We start from the raw sequence: 18,303 nt of genomic DNA on the forward strand, positions 1-18,303 counted from the left end.
TTTTAATTACAGTAGAATGCATTATTTGAAAACTATAATGGCCGAAAACTGAAAAATAATGAATTTTTTTCCCACATTTTTCCTATTTTCCCATTAAAACCTATTTAGAATAAAATAATTCTTGGCATAATGTCCCACCTAAAGAAAGCCTAATTGGTGGCAGAAAAAACAAGATACAGTTCATTTAATTGTGATAAGTAATGATAAAGTTATAGACTAATGAATGGAAGGAGCGCTGAAAGGTGAAAATTGCTCTGGTGCTCAAGGGGTAAAACCCCTCAGTGGTGAAGTGGTTAAAGAGGAACTCCAGTGAAAATAATGCTATAAAAAAGTGCTTCATTTTTACCATAATTATGTATAAATGATTTAGTCAGTGTTTGCTCATTGTAAAATCTTTAAAATCTCTGATTTACATTTTGACATTACATGGTGACATTTTTACTGTGGGCAGGTTATGTAGCTGCTGCTAGCTGTTTTGGCTGTTAGAGACAGCTGTAAACAGCTAATTCCTGTCTGTGAACCTTGTTACATTGTAACAAACTGCCAAAAGTACCACCGTCCCAGAGCTTCTTGTGGGAGGGGTTTCAGCACAAAATCAGTCATACAGCCCCCCCTGATGGTCTGTTTGTGAAAAGCATTATATTTCTCATGTAAAAGGGGGTATCAGCTACTGATTGGGATAAAGTTCAATTCTTGGTTGGAGTTTCTCTTTAAAGAGAAACTCCAACATAGAATTGAACTTTATCCCAATCAGTAGCTGATACCCCCTTTTACATGAGAAATATAATGCTTTTCACAAACAGACCATCAGGGGGCGCTGTATGACTGATCTTGTGCTGAAACCCCTCCCACAAGAAGCTCTGGGATCGTGGTACTCTGGGCAAACTGCCACAATGTAACAATGTTCACAGACAGGAAATAGCTGTTTACAGCTGTCTGTAACAGCCAGAACAGCTAGGAGCAGCTACATAACCTGCCCACAGTAAAAAATGTCACCATGTAATAAATGTCAAAATGTAAATCAGAGATTTTAAAGATTTTACAATGAGCAAACACTGACTAAATCATTTATACATAATTATGGTAAAAATGAAGCACTTTTTTTTACTACATTATTTTCACTGGAGTTCCTCTTTAAAGAGAAACTCCAACCAAGAATTGAACTTTTTCCTAATCAGTAGCTGATACCCCATTTTACATGAGAAAGACAATGATTTTCACAAACAGACCATCAGGGGGCGCTGTGTGACTGATTTTGTGCTGAAATCCCTCCCACAAGAACCTCTGAAGACCGCGGTACTCCTGGCAAACAGCCACAATGTAACAATGTTCAGAGACAGGAAACAGCTGTTATTAGCTGTCTAACAGCCAGAGCAGCTAGAAACAGCTAAATAACCTGCCCACAGTAACAATGTCTCCATGTAATAAATGTCAGAATGTGAATCTGGGAGAGGAAAGATTTTACAATGAGCAAACACTGACTAAATCATGTATACATAATTATTGTAAAAAATGAAGCACTTTTTTTACTACATTATTTTCACTGGAGTTCCTCTTTAAGTGTCCCATTAACCTTCCTGGCCGCGCAGGAGGTTTTCTCAGGCCCTGCTGGGCCGATTTGCTTAATTTTTTTTTGCTGCACGCAGCTAGCACTTTGCTATATGCGTTAGCACACCGATCGCCGCCACCCCGCGCTCGATCGCCGCTATCCGTCGCGCCGCGTGCCCCCCTCCCAGACCCCGTGCGCTGCCTGGCCAATCAGTGCCAGGCAGCGCTGAGGGGTGGATCGGGACTCCCAATGACGTCACGATGTCGCTGACGTCATTCCGCCCCGTCGCCATGGCGACGGAGGAAGCCCTCCAGGAAATCCCGTTCTTTGAACGGGATTTCCTGATCGGAGATCGCCCTGGGCTCGCTACATGATTTAAAAATAAACCGCTGCGCTGCCTCCTGGCGGAATTCATTAGACCGCCAGGAGGGTTAAAGGGAACCTGAACGGAGTAAAATTTAAAATAAACATATGATGTGGATGCAAATGAATATTACATACTTACCTCACAGTTAGTTCCTCTCAGCTCACCATTTTATTCTTACGTGATCCCTTCCAGTTCTGACAAGATTTTGATTTTGCACAGGAGCAAGATTTTGTCAGAACTGAAATACATCAGTTGTTGTCAGTTATATATCAACTGCTGTCAGTTACAACTGAATGTGCAAGGTAATACGCTAAAAAATTTAAGCTTTTTCACAATGCACTGCTATAGAGAACAAAATTTTAACTCATTTAGTGTAAAAGAGCCTTTAAGAAAGATCCTCCAGAGGCTTCTCAAGTCATCTAGATCACCGCCACTCCTTGGGACCCTCTTGAAGAACTTGTGCACAAGGCAAGGATGAGTGACTCTGGTTTACTGCATAGTGGCAGCCTTACCTGTGCAGCCCCATTGTGGACCCGCTCATGAATGAACAGGATTGCAGCCACGTAACCTATCTGACAAGCTGTTGATGGATATGTTCCAAGAGTCTGCTTATGCAAATGGCGGCGTCTGGGTGTGAGAAGCCTCTGCAGGATCCAGATTAATGCTGCATCAGATAGTGCCTGAAATGTGCACAGGAGCAAGCCCAATCCTGCACGCTTCTGCTACAAAACGTATATCTACTGACTCGTGGCTTAGATGAAGTCACAGAGGACGTAGATATACAGTAGTGGTAGATAAAGTGAATATACTGTGTATATGTATATATAGACGCACGCACACACGCACACGATAAGTGCAAATTCACACATAGCATGATAAATGCAAACATATGCATTGCATGATCCATGCAGCCCATTCCATAATTATACATTGTTGTTAATCAGAATACTAAACAATTAAAAAAAAAAATTCAAATTTATGCATGGCACGGTAAGTGCAAATTCACGCATAGCATAATGTATGCATGGCATAAGTGCAAATGTATGCCTAGCATGTTCCATTCGGTCTATTCTATTATGCAATAATGTCACCCCAAATACTGAACAATTAAAAAAAATCCGAAAAATAAATTCAAATGTATGCATGACATAAGTGCAAATTTACGCATAGCATACTATATGCATAGCATAAGTGCAAACATATGCATAGCATGATCCATACGCCCTGACAATTACAATGTGCATTAAAATCCTTATAATACTCCGGTTAATCCCCTAGAAAAAATACAAGATCAATATCTATATTCCAATTTCATATGTACTTCTAATTTCCTCCTGTGTGATCCTGTGGACCATATCTTTACCCCTCCGTGAACCTTTTTCATTTTGTTAATACCACATATCTGTTTAGGGTCAGAATTATGTTTATATATACATTGATGGCCACTGGCCAGAGATTGGAAGTCTACTCCAGTGTTATTATGGAATGGGTTCATGAGCTTAAAGGAATACTGTAGGGGTCGGGGGAAAATGAGTTGAACTTACCCGGGGCGTCTAATGGTCCCCCGCAGGCATCCTGTGCCCGCGCAGCCACTCACCGATGCTCCGGCCCCGTCTCCGGTTCAGTTCTGGAATTTCAGACTTTAAAGTCTGAAAACCACTGCGCCTGTGTTGCCGTGTCCTCAATCCCGCTGATGTCACCAGGAGAGTATAGCACAAGCCCAGTATGGTCTGTGCCTGCGCAGTGCGCTCCTGGTGACATCAGCGGGAGTGAGGACACGACAACGCAGGCGCAGTGGTTTTCTGACTTTAAAGTCTAAAATTCCAGAAGAGAACCGGAGGCGGGGCTGGAGCATCGGTGAGTGGCTGCGCGGGCACAGGATGCCTGCGGGGGACCATTAGAAGCCCCTGGTAAGTTCAACTCATTTTCCCCTGACCCCCCTTACAGTATTCCTTTAAAGGACAACTGTAGTGAGAAGAATATGGAGGCTGCCATATTTATTTCCTGTTAAACAATACCAGTTTCCTGACAGTGCTGCTGATCTTTTTGGCTGCGGTAGTGTCTGAATCACACCAGAAACAAGCATGCAGCCAATCTTGTCAGATCTGACAATGTCAGATCCCTTGTTCAAACCCTGAAAAAGCACCTGATATGCTGCATGCTTGTTCAGGGTCTATGGCTAAAAGTATTAGAGTCAGAGGATCAGCAGTATAGCCAAGAAACTAGTATTGCTTACTTAAATAAATATGGCAGCCTCCATATCCTCCCCACTTCAGTTGTCCTTTAAATGTATTCATACTATGGAAGCCCTTACTGCTACTTAAGAATGAGGAGCAGTGCTCACACACTTGGCTGCCCTTGCTGGAATTACTAGAGTCTGACAACTATACATCCCTGCTTGCATCCCACGCAAAAGCTTGATCATTTTTTGCTTACCATCATTCACCCCTCATGCATCCACTTTACGCATGGTGCCTTCATGAGCCTAGGCTGTATGGCTGGAGCTGAGTTGGGCCTTTGTGGCCTCCTGGTCCAAGTGTCTTTTCGTTCCCTCTTTGCCTTGTTTCTTTCACACTTCTCTTTCCTAAGTTTTTAAGATACCCTCGTTAGTGGTCCAGATAAAAATAAAATTAGTCATGGGTTCTTGATATGTTTAACTAGGTAGTACAACATTTATTAGCAAAAAAACACAAATGGCACAATTACAGCTTGACTGCATGCAAAAATCAGCTTCACTAAAATAAGACCAGTAAAAACTTGTGGATATTCCATATGTCATTAATAGATGCTCAGTAGTGACCTATCTAATCTAAGCTGGCATCATACGTTCACCCACGCATACTATTCAATGGCGCCCATGCACTCCTAGAGTAGCCCCAGTCCAATAAAGGGTTAATAGATTCTTGCTGGTATGCTCCCCATAGTGGGCAGATATTCCACCTGCACAGCAGCGATTTTCTTGGGTTACACTAGGTGCAGCTTGCTTACTACCACCTCCATTGCAGCGACCTTCCGTGTGTACCCACTTGTTTAGCTGTGCTTGGCAAAGACCGTATACACATGGCCGGAGCTTCCAGCATTCAAACTATAGGTGGGTTGTGCTACAGCAGTTCAGGGCCAGCCTTGGATTATGTCCATAGTGGTAAAGGCGGTTTGAACACCAAGCAATGACCCCTTCTGGATGTCACAGCCGAGTCTGTCTGTACTGCTGTGCAGATCCGTTACCTGCTAGTCTCTCTCACTCCTCGGATCGGCAATGGTGGCAACTCACAGGGACCGTGCTTTCAGGGCTCCAGCGGTAGTTCCGTTCTACCATACAGTGTGGGCATGATGTAACTATGACAAATAGGCTTTGCCCATCGACTCGTTTCCCGCCCCTCACAGGCGATTCGTCAGGATGTGACACTGGGTGTGTTTTCTCTCCCTCTTGTACGTTCTTAGGGTACATACACACATCAGACTAAAATGAAAAATCACAGACCAATCTTACCACCCTTCATGTAGTATGAGAGCCATACTCTACTCAGTCTTTTCTATGGAGCTGAACTCAACATCAGAAAAAAATCTTTGCAAGATGCTGCACACACAGATGCTGTACAGACACAAAAGATCAGTATCTGCAAAAGATCTGTTCCTGCCAAAAATCCATTCCTGCAAATTGCAATGATAGTCTATGAGATCTGCAGATCATCATACATACATGATTTAACTGACATTCATCTGCAGATCAAGCAATCTGAAAATCCATCCTGGTGGATCTGATCTGCAGATGAATGTCAGTTAAATCATGTGTGTATGATGATCTGCAGATCTCATAGACTATCATTGCAATTTGCAGGAATGGATTTTTGGCAGGAACAGATCTTTTGCAGATACTGATCTTTTGTGTCTGTACAGCATCTGTGTGTGCAGCACCTTGCAAAGATTTTTTTCTGATGTTGAGTTCAGCTCCATAGAAAAGACTGTGTGGAGTATGGCTCTCATACTACATGAAGGGTGGTAAGATTGGTCTGTGATCTTTCATTTTAGTCTGATGTGTGTATGTACCCTTAGACTCGCTGCTCCACTTCCTACATAGCAACTGTTGCCGATAAACACACAGTTCCAGAGCTTGTGATAGCAGCTGTGGCCAAACGCCCACAGTATTGGAATTCACTTCAAGAGACAGTAGTAGCCCAATCCTCCCTTGCTTATATCAATCTAAGATTACTAAACTCTTCACAGTTCCAACTCTATTAGCTAGTTCATCTTAGTCCCATACTCAAATGTAGGGATGGTCGGAAATGCCAATTTCCGATTCCGCGGGAAAATCCGCATTCCGCCATTGCCAAATACCGATTCCGCTTTCCGCTACCAATTTCCGCATTCCAATGCGGAAATTCCGCCGGAAATCGCGGAAATTCCGCCCGACTTTAACATCGATTTTCTCAAAAACTATAAGGTCTTTTTGAAAACTTTTTTTTGCATCTTGTTCAGGAGATTCTGCTTAATAAACCCTGAAAATATGGTGTTTCTAGGACTTACGGGGGCTTTGCTATTAACCGCTAAAGTCGGTGGATTTTTACTGTAATGTAAATGCAGAAAATAGGCAGATGCGGATTTTCTGCATTTTACATTACAGTAAAAATCCGCCGACTTTAGCGGTTAATAGCAAAGCCCCCGTAAGTCCTAGAAACACCATATTTTCAGGGTTCATTAAGCAGAATCTCCTGAACAAGATGCAAAAAAAGACCTTTCAAAAAGACCTTATAGTTTTTGAGAAAATCGATGTTAAAGTCGGGCGGAATTTCCGCGATTTCCGGCGGAAATCCGCCTAACGCACTTGCATTACCGATTTCCGCATTCCGATGCGGAAATGCAATTTCCGATCGGAATTTCGGAAATTGCATTTCCGTGGAATCCGAATGAGCATCCCTACTCAAATGGACAACTTTTTTCCTTTTTCAGGGAATGCTATGATATGAAGTACACTCATTAGTGGTCCAGGCCTGAAGTGCATGGATTTCAATTTGATGTGCTTTAACTGTGACCAGCATGCTGTGAGGCCTAGTTGTGTGATCCCAATTGGGCCCTAGACCTCTCATTTTGATGAGGGTCGCAATTCAATTAAAGTTGCTGCTATGGCTGTCTCTTTTGTTTGGGTTATCTCCGATATAATCTGTTGCACTACTGCTCTACTTTATATATGTATATTTGTCTATGAAGATCCTATGGCACTGATCACTTTAGGATTGTACAGTTTCTATTTTTTGTAGTCACCTGGTTACTGATTTCTTGTATGGTTCTCTGTTATTTGAAAAATAAAGGATTAAAAAAACTAAAGAAAACTATTGCTTTGTCAGGACAGACCCTCTTAATAAATGTGGATGGGCAGAAGGGGTAAGTGGTTGACCCCAAACGGTTAATTGCATTGAACAATGCAACACTACAGTTCAATTGATTTTCAAAAGATTTCCTGATGAATTCTATTGAAAATGGATGTGTGTGTGTGGTAGGAATTGATACCTTTCTGATTAGATTTCGATCAGTGAGGAGTATTCATTTTGTCACATTGGTTGGCAATCTAAGCATATGGCTCAATTCATTTATATAAATGGGCACCATTATTATATTTAGTTTTCAGTATACAGAACTGTATGCCTTTTTGTTTAGCGATTCTTACTGAAAAGTCAAATTGGATGTCATTATCAAGCCTCTTGACTGTTTCAACATACCTCTGCTTAAATTATTCCTACTACTGTTTGATGTGAAATATGTGCTATTATCTACATAGCATTTACAGAATATCTCAAAGGAGAGTGTTATTTTTCTTGAACTCTATTCCATAATTATGCTTTTGCTAGGGAGGTATTATATACAAAATTGCAGTTTATTGATGCCGTGGAAATCAGTTGTGATGAAAGTACTGATAGTGTTCTGTGGACTTGACAGCTTGTGTGGAATAGACATTATTTAGTTTTGTATTACATACCTTTGAAATACATATATTTGAAATGTTTTACAAATAGATTCACAATTCTCTACAGTGCAAGGGTGACTTGGGGTACTTGGTCATCTCTTTTGGGGTAATTTCTTTGCTCAATATGGCGGGATGGCCAGCTCTAGGAAGAGGTGTGGTTGTTTAGACATTATCTAGTGAATTAGGGAAGCCACCATGGATGTAAATTCTCCAGAGCACAGTAGCAGCCATACAGCAGCACTATCAGAGGGGAACCGCGGAAAGTTTTGACACCGGTGCCAGGTCGCTGCTCTCCTCCACCCTCAAGCTAATGGAAATGCCAGTGCAGAGTAAATCCGCAACCATCCAGCCACCTCATGCCTTATCAGGACTCTCTGCTGTCAATTCTTTAGATCATAGGTTTTTGTGTCATATCACCTCCAAAAAACATTCACCCACCATAGCGTAATATTGCTTAAAAATGTATTAATAAAGAGTGCAAACTTACAAACATCCGCCTTGTGAAACAGCATCAACTTTTTCTGGGGTCTACGCCGTGCGTTGGCTTCCTGGTTGGCTTAAGTCCGCTGTATTCCCTTCACGCCTCCATTGTGCGACCACGCTCTACAACCACATCCCCATCACTCGACGAGTTTTGTCACTAGTGCGACTCATCAGGAGCATGATGAGTCTATGCTGTTTTACAAGGCAGATGTTTCTAAGTTTGCACTCTTTTTTTATTAATACATTTTTGAAGCAATTTTATGCTATGGTGGCCGAATTAGAATTTTTCTTGATGTGATATGACACGAAAAGTCTATGATCTGAGGAAATGACAGTAGAGAGTCCTGATAAGGCGGGAGGTGACCAGATGACTACACAAACGCTGTAGATTCATCTGAGGGTCAAAACGAAAGGGTAAGTGCCCATTGTTTGTGGTGTGGTGGAGTGTCAAGAAAGCTGCTTCTGCTAGGACTGATGTCGAATTGTTCTCAGGCTGTGGACTTTAATAATAGAGGCTTGTACTGTATTCAGCGCTACATATGGGGTATGTATTCTCTTCAGTTTGTCATGATTAGGAGCTGAGTAAAGTATGATCAGTTTCAGGCCATAAACCCACTACAAGTTGCAAAGTGCAGTCGCTAGTTCTTCGTGTGAGGGCCCGTTTCCACTAGAGCAAATCTGCATGTGTTTTCTGCGTTCAGATTCGCATAGCCAATAATAGTCAATGCGCCTGTTTCCATTTGTCAGGAAATCTGTGCGGTGGACTGTGCAGAAAAAATCTGCACAGCAGAGCCATCAGACTTCGCACACCCCGCAAGGCTAGTGTGCGATTCACCTGTAATGTTGTTAATAGGAAAATCGCATGCATTTTCGCTATGCGAATTTTCCATGCGAATTTGTGTACATTTTTGTGTAAAATTCATGTAAAAGCACACAGGCACTGACATGGTTAAATTCGCATACTTCGAAAAATTACACGAAAATGCATGCGTTTTCGCGTTAAAATTTGCATCCATGTTCACGTTGTTCATGTACACGTTTTCCGCAACAGAATCGCACCGAATCGTAGCCTGAGTAATTTGCGGTGCGATTTCTGGTGATTTAGGTATTGTGTTGAACCCGAATGCTGCATGCTCTGCAATTGTGATTAGCCCTAATTGCAGTTGCTCTAGTGGGCTCAACACTATAGACTTACAGCAGGGGTGCTCACATTTTTTCAGCTTGCGAGCTACTTTAAAGGATACTGCAGCCGAAAGGCTGCAGAGAGATTAAAACCTGCATTGTGTAGGTAAAGAAGAGGACATACTCACCGCTCCCCTTGCTCCCTGCCGTCGGGTCCCGCTAGTCAGCCACAGCTCCCGGTACTGGCCGACTCTCCTGACCCCTGACCCGGACATACTGCGACACACATGCGCAGTATGTCCTGTAATCTTCGCTTCTGGCATCGCATCATGATGCCAGAAGTACGGACACTCCCCCGCCTCCTGCGTGTGCGCTCCAGCGGCTCCACTATAAAGCTAGCATGCCAGCTTTATGGTGGAGCCGCTGGAGCACAGAGGCGGGGGAGTGTCCGTACTTCTGGCGTCATGATGCGACGCCAGAAGCGAAGATTACAGGACACACTGCGCATGTGCGGTGCAGTATATCCGGGTCAGGAGAGTCGGCCAGTACCGGGAGCTGTGGCTGACGAGCGCGACCCGACGGCAGGGAGCGAGGGGAGCGGTGAGTATGTCCTTTTCTTTACCTACACAATGCAGGTTTTATCTCTCTGCAGCCTTTCGGCTGCAGTATCCTTTAAAGTTGGCAGAGTCCAGGAGATCGTGGCCGCGCTGCCTCTCTCCGCCCCTGCTTCCCTATTTGCCAGCAGCAGAATTTGACGGGATGTGGCCGTTTGGCCGCGTTACGCAGCTGCTGGGCACAAAATGTTAAGTGATGCGGCCAGGAGGCCACGATCAAAAAGGTGGTCGCAATCTACTGGTAGATCGCGATCGACCTATTGGGCACCCTTGTCCTATACTGATAAACATTTAGCAGGTGGACATAACATTTATAACCTTTAGGCAGGGAACACGCTTAGCGGAATCGCATTCATTTACCCCATAGCACATATTGAAAAACACATGTGATTCTAAGTGGGTTTCTTGCCTACATCACTGTTCTCATTTCCTATAAGATATTTGTGAGAAAGCCTTCCTATTTGTATTTATAAATACTAGGGTTTAGAGATCCTCCCAATGCTTTAAACTTAATTTGGCTCCAGGGCCGAATTTTTCCTGCCGCTGGGGAAGTGTCTTCCCCAGCCTGGCAGGTTAGGAAGGGTATGCAAAATGGGTGGCAGGTAGCTTTCATACATACCTGCGTGCCCTGATGACACATGTGAGCAGGGGTCACGCATGACGTGTATCAGATATGTGCCACTGGGGTCATGCAGTGAGAGGGCACCAGTTACCAGAGGGTTCTTTAAAGTAGTGTTTCTTTACATTTTATTGGTATGTACCCCTTTTAAAACCCAATACTCACCAAGTACCCCCCAGTATAGTAAACATTATCACAATTACCCCTTGACAAATATATATTTAATCGTAGTACATAATTGGTTCTAAACCATTTCCAAGCATTTACTATTGCTTTTAACTAAAATATTAACATGGTGTTAAAATTAGATTTATCATTCTCTAAATCTCTAAATTTGTTGTTGTTGGTTAAGTATACCAAGCCAGAGTACCCCCTGGAACCATCAGAAGTACCCCCTGGGGGTACACGTACCACATGTTGAGAAACTAGGCTTTAGAGGACGCTGGCTACTTAATTACCTGCGACACCTGGGCCAAGTGTCGCCCTACACTTCCTGAACGGTGACGCCCTGCGTCATCACAGCACCGGCATGACAGCCAAGCGCGTGCGCAGTTTTTTGACTCTGAACCGCGTTTGCGCAGGACTGTCACGCCGGCCGCTGTGATGACGCGTAGCGGCCGGCGTGATGACGTAGAGCATCACCGTTCAGGAAATGTTGGGCCGACACTCGGCCCGGGCGTCGCCGGTTATGAAGTCGCCAGCGGGCCCGGGAGAGGAGTCAGGAGGACGCTGGGGAATCTTGAGGCCTACGGTGGGCTGGAGGAAGCCCCAGGTAAGTACCGATTTCATTTTTATCTACTGCTCAGGGTCCCTTTAATCAAGCATGCAGCTAATCTTGTCAGATTTGTCATAGGTGTCTTATCTGCATGCTTGTTCGGGGTCTATGGCTTAAAGTGTACCTAAACCGTTTGAATTAAAGTGAGATTCATTTACCTGGGGCTTCTCCCAGCCCTCTGCAGCCGTCTTGTCCTGCACTCCTCAACGATCCGCTGTTGCCCCGCCGCAGCTAAGTTTCGTTTTTGCAGACTCTGAGCCTGCAGGTCACTGCACCTGCGCAGCCCTGGACACGTATATACTTCTTCGCTTTCTCCTATTGCGGAGCGGAATGCGACGAAGGATACGCGTGGCCAGGGCTGGACAGGACGGCTGCAGGGGGCTGGGGGAAGCCCCAGGTGTGTGTCTCATTTTAATTCAAATGGTTTAGGTTCCCTTTAAGGTATCAGCAGGATAGCCATGCAATGTGCATTGTTTAAAAGGAAATACATGTCAGCCTCCATATCCCTCTCATCTAGGGTTTCCTTTAAAGAAAAAACATTTTTGTTACAGCTGATACAAATCCTGCAATAAATCTGCAGTGTGTCTTCCTGCTTTCATGGAAGCAGACATAGGGTTACAAATGTGTTTACAAATTAGCTGCTCTGTCGAGGCAGTCAGCCGACACAGCTGAGAGATCAATTTACTGTTGTGATTAGAGACAGATGAGCGGAATTAGACTAGGCTAATTTCTCAAAATACATACAGGGTGCATTTCTCTTTGTTTTCCTTCTGTCCTGTGCAATAGTTCAGGTCCACTTTAAAGAAGATCTGTAAAAATAAAAACCTCCCTTGGGGGGTACTTACCTCGGGAGGGGGGAGTCTCTAGATCCTAATTAGGCTTCCCCTTCTGTTTCTCAGTTCCAGCGCTGGCAGCCCCCAAACAGCAGAGATGTAAATATTTCCCTACCTTGATTCAGCGCCGGCGCCGCAGCAGCTTTACGATCGGGCTCAGACGAAAATAGCCGAACCTGCCTGAGCCCTATCCAAAAGCCGCTATCGTGCCTGCGCTGGAGCCAGGGATGGTAAATATTGCAGGCGCTACTGCGCCACAGCTGACATCACGGTCAGCTGTGTTTTTGGGGGAGCCGGCACTGGAACCGAGGGGCAGAGGACGACAGGGGAAGCCTAAATAGGATCCAGAGGCTTCCCCCTCCCGAGGTAAGTATCCCCCAGGGGTGGTTATTTTTCATACAGATCCTCTTTAAGATTGATCGGTGAGAAGTGGCCAGGTTTTGGTTTCAAAATATTTGTATTGGTTTTGTTATAATAATAATAATAATAATGTAAACCATACCTTCATTCTAGACACATTCTAAACAAGTTCCTCAATATTATCAAACAGATGATTAATACCCCTAGTTGAAAACATTGTCAGTAACATTGACATTCTCCAGTGAACATTTACTTGTAAGTTATGGCATCCTTATAGTTTTTGAATGTAACTTTGGCAATTGAACGTGTGAATAACTTGCCCGTTCGCTGGTAAATGGGAATTAGTGTTAATCCCTGCCATGGTGGTCTTTGTCATAAGCCTGCCGAGTCTGGAGCTCTGTGGCCATCCCCACCTGTGTTCATGTGACCTGCCCTCTGCTCAGCTGCCGCGTGCCTCAGTAACAGGCAAAGGTGGCCATGGAGCTCTGGACTTTTCTGCAAGGCTTTGGGTTTGCAAGGAGGGTGGGTGTAACACGCCATATCAGTTAATCACACATTCACCGGCCAAAGTTGTTTTTAGGAACTAAAAGGATGCTATTACGAAGGTTGATATATAGTCATGAGGGTGGAGAGGTCAAGTGAAGTGCATGGTTATGTAAATGAGGTTGGTAAAGTAAAGCGAAAGTAATAAATTAGCCACTTGTGGGGCAGCAGCAATGCAGGACAATTGGCCAAAACCTAGAAGGAAAGACATTTTTTGTACCAGGCAAGTATACTTTTAAAAATGTAAAAAATGGTCTACTTTAACTGCAGAGAACTTTTAGCTGAAGTAAGGATGATTGACCAGAACAGTAGCTGAGTTCACTGCACATCTTTATAAGTAAATCACCTCCTGAAATAAAGCATTTTCATCCTGTCATTTCTAATGCTATCTGATGTTTTTAGAGCTGACTTACAGCAGTGCATATGCACTGACAAAGTAGAGGATGGATGCTTCTGCAGTTGACAGTGAAGTATCAGGAAGGACATAGGGAAATAATAGCTTGATCACTTGTAAGGCTAAATTGAGTATATAACCAGGTACAGTAATAAAATCAGATGGCTGCACAGAAAGAGAAATTATTTTACAGTTAGGCAGTGGCCGCTAGTCTTCTGGCATTTGGAGTGAAAAAGAACATTGGTGTGCTGACAGGTTAAATGAGCCAGAAAATATTTTTTTTTCATCTGAATTTCCTCTTTGATGCTATAAAATGACACACAGCTAAGAGTTCTTTGAGGTAAAACAAGCGATGAGTAAGGTATGATATACGGTAGTTTTTACCTTTCCAGTTTGTTTCCTGGGGAAGTTATTTTCCAAGACCTTATTCTTCATAGGAAGTTAGCCTTACCTTTTCAGCCACTAATCGCCCTTTATTCCACATTTGAGTGACCGGGATACATGGTATGCGGAGTTTTGTGTGGAGGCTTCTAGGTCTAACATGAGTAAGGCCTTGTTCACATTAAAAATCACTAGCGCAAGTAGTGAGCGATTTATTGAGCGATTTTGAAAGTGCTTTTCTAGGTGCTTCTAGATAAATTTTCGCTTAGAAAAGCATGTGTAGCGTTTTGTTTTTTTTTCACTTCGACGTCAGTCGGGAAGTGAACTCTTTGCCATGGAAATGAATAAATACAATGTGTTTATTCATTAAAAGAGCTCGGGAAATCGCTTCTCAAATTGCCTTTTCAGATGCTTTGCGATTTCCCTATCATTTCTATTGAATTGCAAATGCTCTGAAAATGGTGCAGGAGCCGTGTTTGGTATTGGATAGAAAGCTCTTTGCTTAAGTGAGAACACTCGCATAAGCGAACATTACACAAGCGCTTTTAAGGCGATTTTAAAAATGGCCAGCGCTAAAAAAACAACAACCCATCTCCCCTAATGTGAACAAGCCCTAAGAGAAGGCATAGGAGTAGTCCCAGAGCTCAAAGCAGATGTAGTAATGTAAGGTGAAAGCTAACAGTGTGAGTAATTTGTCCTTTGCTTCCTTACTGGTAAATTAAGCCATGCATCACAAAAAAGGAGTGAGGGAAAGCTGGATTCAATGAATCTGAAAAATAAAATGCACATATGGTGTAGTAACCTGGAGGTAAGATGATTGATAATATATTAAGCAGAGGGAGTACTCACTAACTGGTTGTTAATAGAGCAAAAAAACAAGATTGTTGGTTCCTCAAATCCAGAAACATGGGTAAGCACCATAACTAGCTTCAAGGCCAATCCCTTAGAAGTGTCCATAGGCTAATGGTGGATCCAATCACATCCTTCCCATACAATGAGTGTACCCACAATTGGACATATATCTGATGGGTTAAAAAGCCTGAGAGCAGACTTACCTGAGGACCATGGGCCCCAAACCTTGTGGGTTTCACTCAGAGATTCAGCAAAATCCCCCTGTGCCACTGCACTCAACAAATCATGCACAGCAAAAAGTAGTAGTCCCTGAATTGGGCTGATGGCTAATATATGAGGAGCTCAAAAGGTTTGGGAATAATATCAACCAATGATGAAGGGGTGTGGAGAAAACCCATCCTCACTTGGGATAGGTCAGGTGCCACTACCTAGTTGCTCTTCAAAAAAGTAGGGTAGTGTATGAAAATATATACTATCTACAACAGGGGTATGCAACATGGATGGAAGAAGGCACCCAATATGTAATAAAATGATTAACAAACTATTAAAATTGAAGGCAAGTGTTGGCTTACCTTCTGAAGAATTACCAACCAATGAGTACAGTAGAAGTGGTACATAGGACATGGAACAAGCATACATACACCGCATTGCAGCCTAAGCGTACAATTAAGCATGATACATAAGACAAAAACAAAGCAAATGTAGACAGTATTTCAGCATAAGCGTACAATTAAGCATGGTACATAAGCATAACGAAGCCAACAGAAACAGAAGAGTGGGACTAGTGGAGGAGCCTGAGTGCTGATTTGAGTATTGCCATTTTCGACACTCAGCGCTACACAGCGAAATGCTCACAGCAAGACTGGTGCTACACAGATTCTCCACGAGCGACAGAGAGGAAGCAGAGGGGTATCATGATGGAGGGGGGCAGCAAGGTTCACTCAGGCCAGGTTCTCGTGAAGTATATGTGTCAAGCGCAGCTATTGTAAAGTCTGCAAGAGCCAGGCTGAGAGGTTTTCTAGATGGTGAGTGCAGACAACTGTGTAGGCCCCCAGCGCGGATCCTGCTATCCGGCACGGTGTGTTGGAGTGTGACTGCACTTGCGGTGTGGGGCCAGGGGGGACTCTGGCAGGGCAAAACAGTGGTGGATCTGGCAGCCAACAGGAAATGTAGCCCCTGGCTTGTGGCCTGGTGCCGGTAGGGTGTAGAGGGCCAGGGATCGGCACAGACTTTGAGAGGGTGTGATGGGTCCGGCAGTGGATTGGTGGATCCAGCAGCAGTGGTGGGCTGGTGCATTTGGCAGTGGTACATCTGATGGCTGGTGATTCTGGCAGCGGTACATCTGATGGCTGCTTAGGGCAGATGATGGATCCGGCAGTGGTTGTGGGCTGGTGGATCCAGCAGCGGCAGACTTGCTGTGTGGAACAGAGGGTCTGGTTTCACCCCTGCGGCAGCGATGTTGTTGCAGGCTCTGGCTCCTTTCCCAGATGGAGCATGTGGCCCTGTGATCAGCTGGCTGCCCACGGCGCATCCACATCAGCTGATGGTGCTGCGCGTGGCCAACAGTCACCAAGCATATGACTCGGCGACCGCAGTGCCTGTGGATGCATGCAGGCAGTGGGGTTGGCCTGCAGCCAGTGCTGCACGTGGGCAGCCGAATCCCCTTGATTGCCAAGTCACTGGTGGCATGTGACTCGGCATCCGCGCCCAAATTTTTTCATCACCTGGGTCTGTATTGCTGCGGTCGGTCTGCCCATGTTCCCCCATCTGTACTCAGGAGAACATTTAAAATGAAGAAGGTTAAAGAAAAGAAAAGTCCAGAGCTTTGTGGCTGTGTTCTCTGCTTTGGCGCTATCTTGGATCATTGGCATCAGACAATTGGCTGTATATAATAGCGATGAGGGTCTCACCTTCGATTTTAATGTTTTTTTACATCATTTTTTTACAACTTGGTTGACTCCTTCCATCCATATCAAATAAAAACATTAATATGGAGGTTTGAAGGGTCAAAGAGGAGGGACATCCGTTTGGAATTCTTGACAAAAGTAGAATTTTGCGTAGCTTTCTCCAGAGCATAGATTTGCAGCAAATTGTTCAGCCATATCCTTTTTAATGAAGACAACCTCTGGTACTGAATTTTGCTTTTTTGTTGCTCATATTTACTTAAAGAAAACATCAGGGAAGGAAAAAAAAATTTACTTGCCTTTTGGCTTCCTCCTGCCCCTGGAAGCTTATGGGTCCCTTGTCATTGCTCCGCTCTCAGCAGGTCTCCCAGGGTCCCCTCCATAGCAGCCGCCAACCCAGCCAGTTCAGTGGCCTATGTGCGTGGGTGTGCTGCTCTCGTTGCGCATGCGCAGAGGCTGCCGACCTGGGCAGGTCGGTGGCTGCTAAGGAGGGGAACCCTGGGAGACCCGCTGAGTCTGAGAGCGGAGCTGTGACGAGGGACACATAAGCTTCCAGGGGCAGGAGGAATTCCTAGGTAAGTAAATCTGTTTTTTTCTCTCCGTCTGTTTTTTCTTCCCTGATGTTTCCTTTTTAACCACCCTGGCGTTCTATTAAAATCGCCAGGGTGGCTGCGGGAGGGTTTTTTTTAAATAAAAAAAAAACTATTTCATGCAGCCAACTGAAAGTTGGCTGCATGAAAGCCCACTAGAGGGCGCTCCGGAGGCGTTCTTCTGATCGCCTCCGGCGGCCAAAAGTAACACGGAAGGCCGCAATGAGCGGCCTTCCGTGTTTCGCTTACCTCGTCGCCATGGCGACGAGCAGAGTGACGTCATGGATGTCAGCCGACGTCCTGACGTCAGCCGCCTCCGATCCAGCCCTTAGCGCTGGCCGGAACTATTTGTTCCGGCTGCGCAGGGCTCAGGCGGCTGGGGGGATCCTCTTTCGCCGCTGCTCGCGGCGGATCGCCGCAGAGCGGCGGCGATCAGGCAGCACACGCGGCTGGCAAAGTGCCAGCTGCGTGTGCTGCACTTTATTTCATTAAAATCGGCCCAGCAGGGCCTGAGCGGCACCCTCTGGCGGTAATGGACGAACTGAGCTCGTCCATACCGCTAAGGTGGTTAAGGGTCATTTTAGCCAACATGTTCTAAACTAAGAAACTTTTTTTTAGCTACACAACTTTTAATCCGTGTCAGTTGCAGGAAACACAGCTGCACCATCTTCCATCTTTGCATGTTTGACATTGCCTTATCACTAGTTAAAAATAAATACGACTTTTGCCAAGTTTTCCTTGTTCTACTTTCCTAGGCGCCAGTGTATTTTAGGAACTGCCTCTAGGATGGTTTTGTTACAAATAACGTTGACTGATGTGTTGGCATCTTTATTGGTATTGTCAGTTAGAATGTTTGTCATTCTGATAGCTGTGATGAAGTCAGAATTAAAAATAAATAGAAAAAGTCTACTACTGCATTAGTTTCATGATGTGATGAAAATGGCTTATAGTCCAAGAA

General features: G+C 44.5%; 1 protein-coding gene across 1 annotated transcript in view; it reads left to right on the plus strand.

Annotated features, from left to right (window-relative positions):
• SLC2A13 (solute carrier family 2 member 13) overlaps positions 1 to 18,303 on the plus strand; it is a 193,104-nt gene that overhangs the window by 17,010 nt on the left and 157,791 nt on the right. The gene's annotated exons all lie outside the window — the stretch shown is intronic.

Source organism: Hyperolius riggenbachi, chromosome 3 (assembly GCF_040937935.1).
Source record: "Hyperolius riggenbachi isolate aHypRig1 chromosome 3, aHypRig1.pri, whole genome shotgun sequence".
NCBI classification, from domain to species: Eukaryota; Metazoa; Chordata; class Amphibia; order Anura; family Hyperoliidae; genus Hyperolius; species Hyperolius riggenbachi.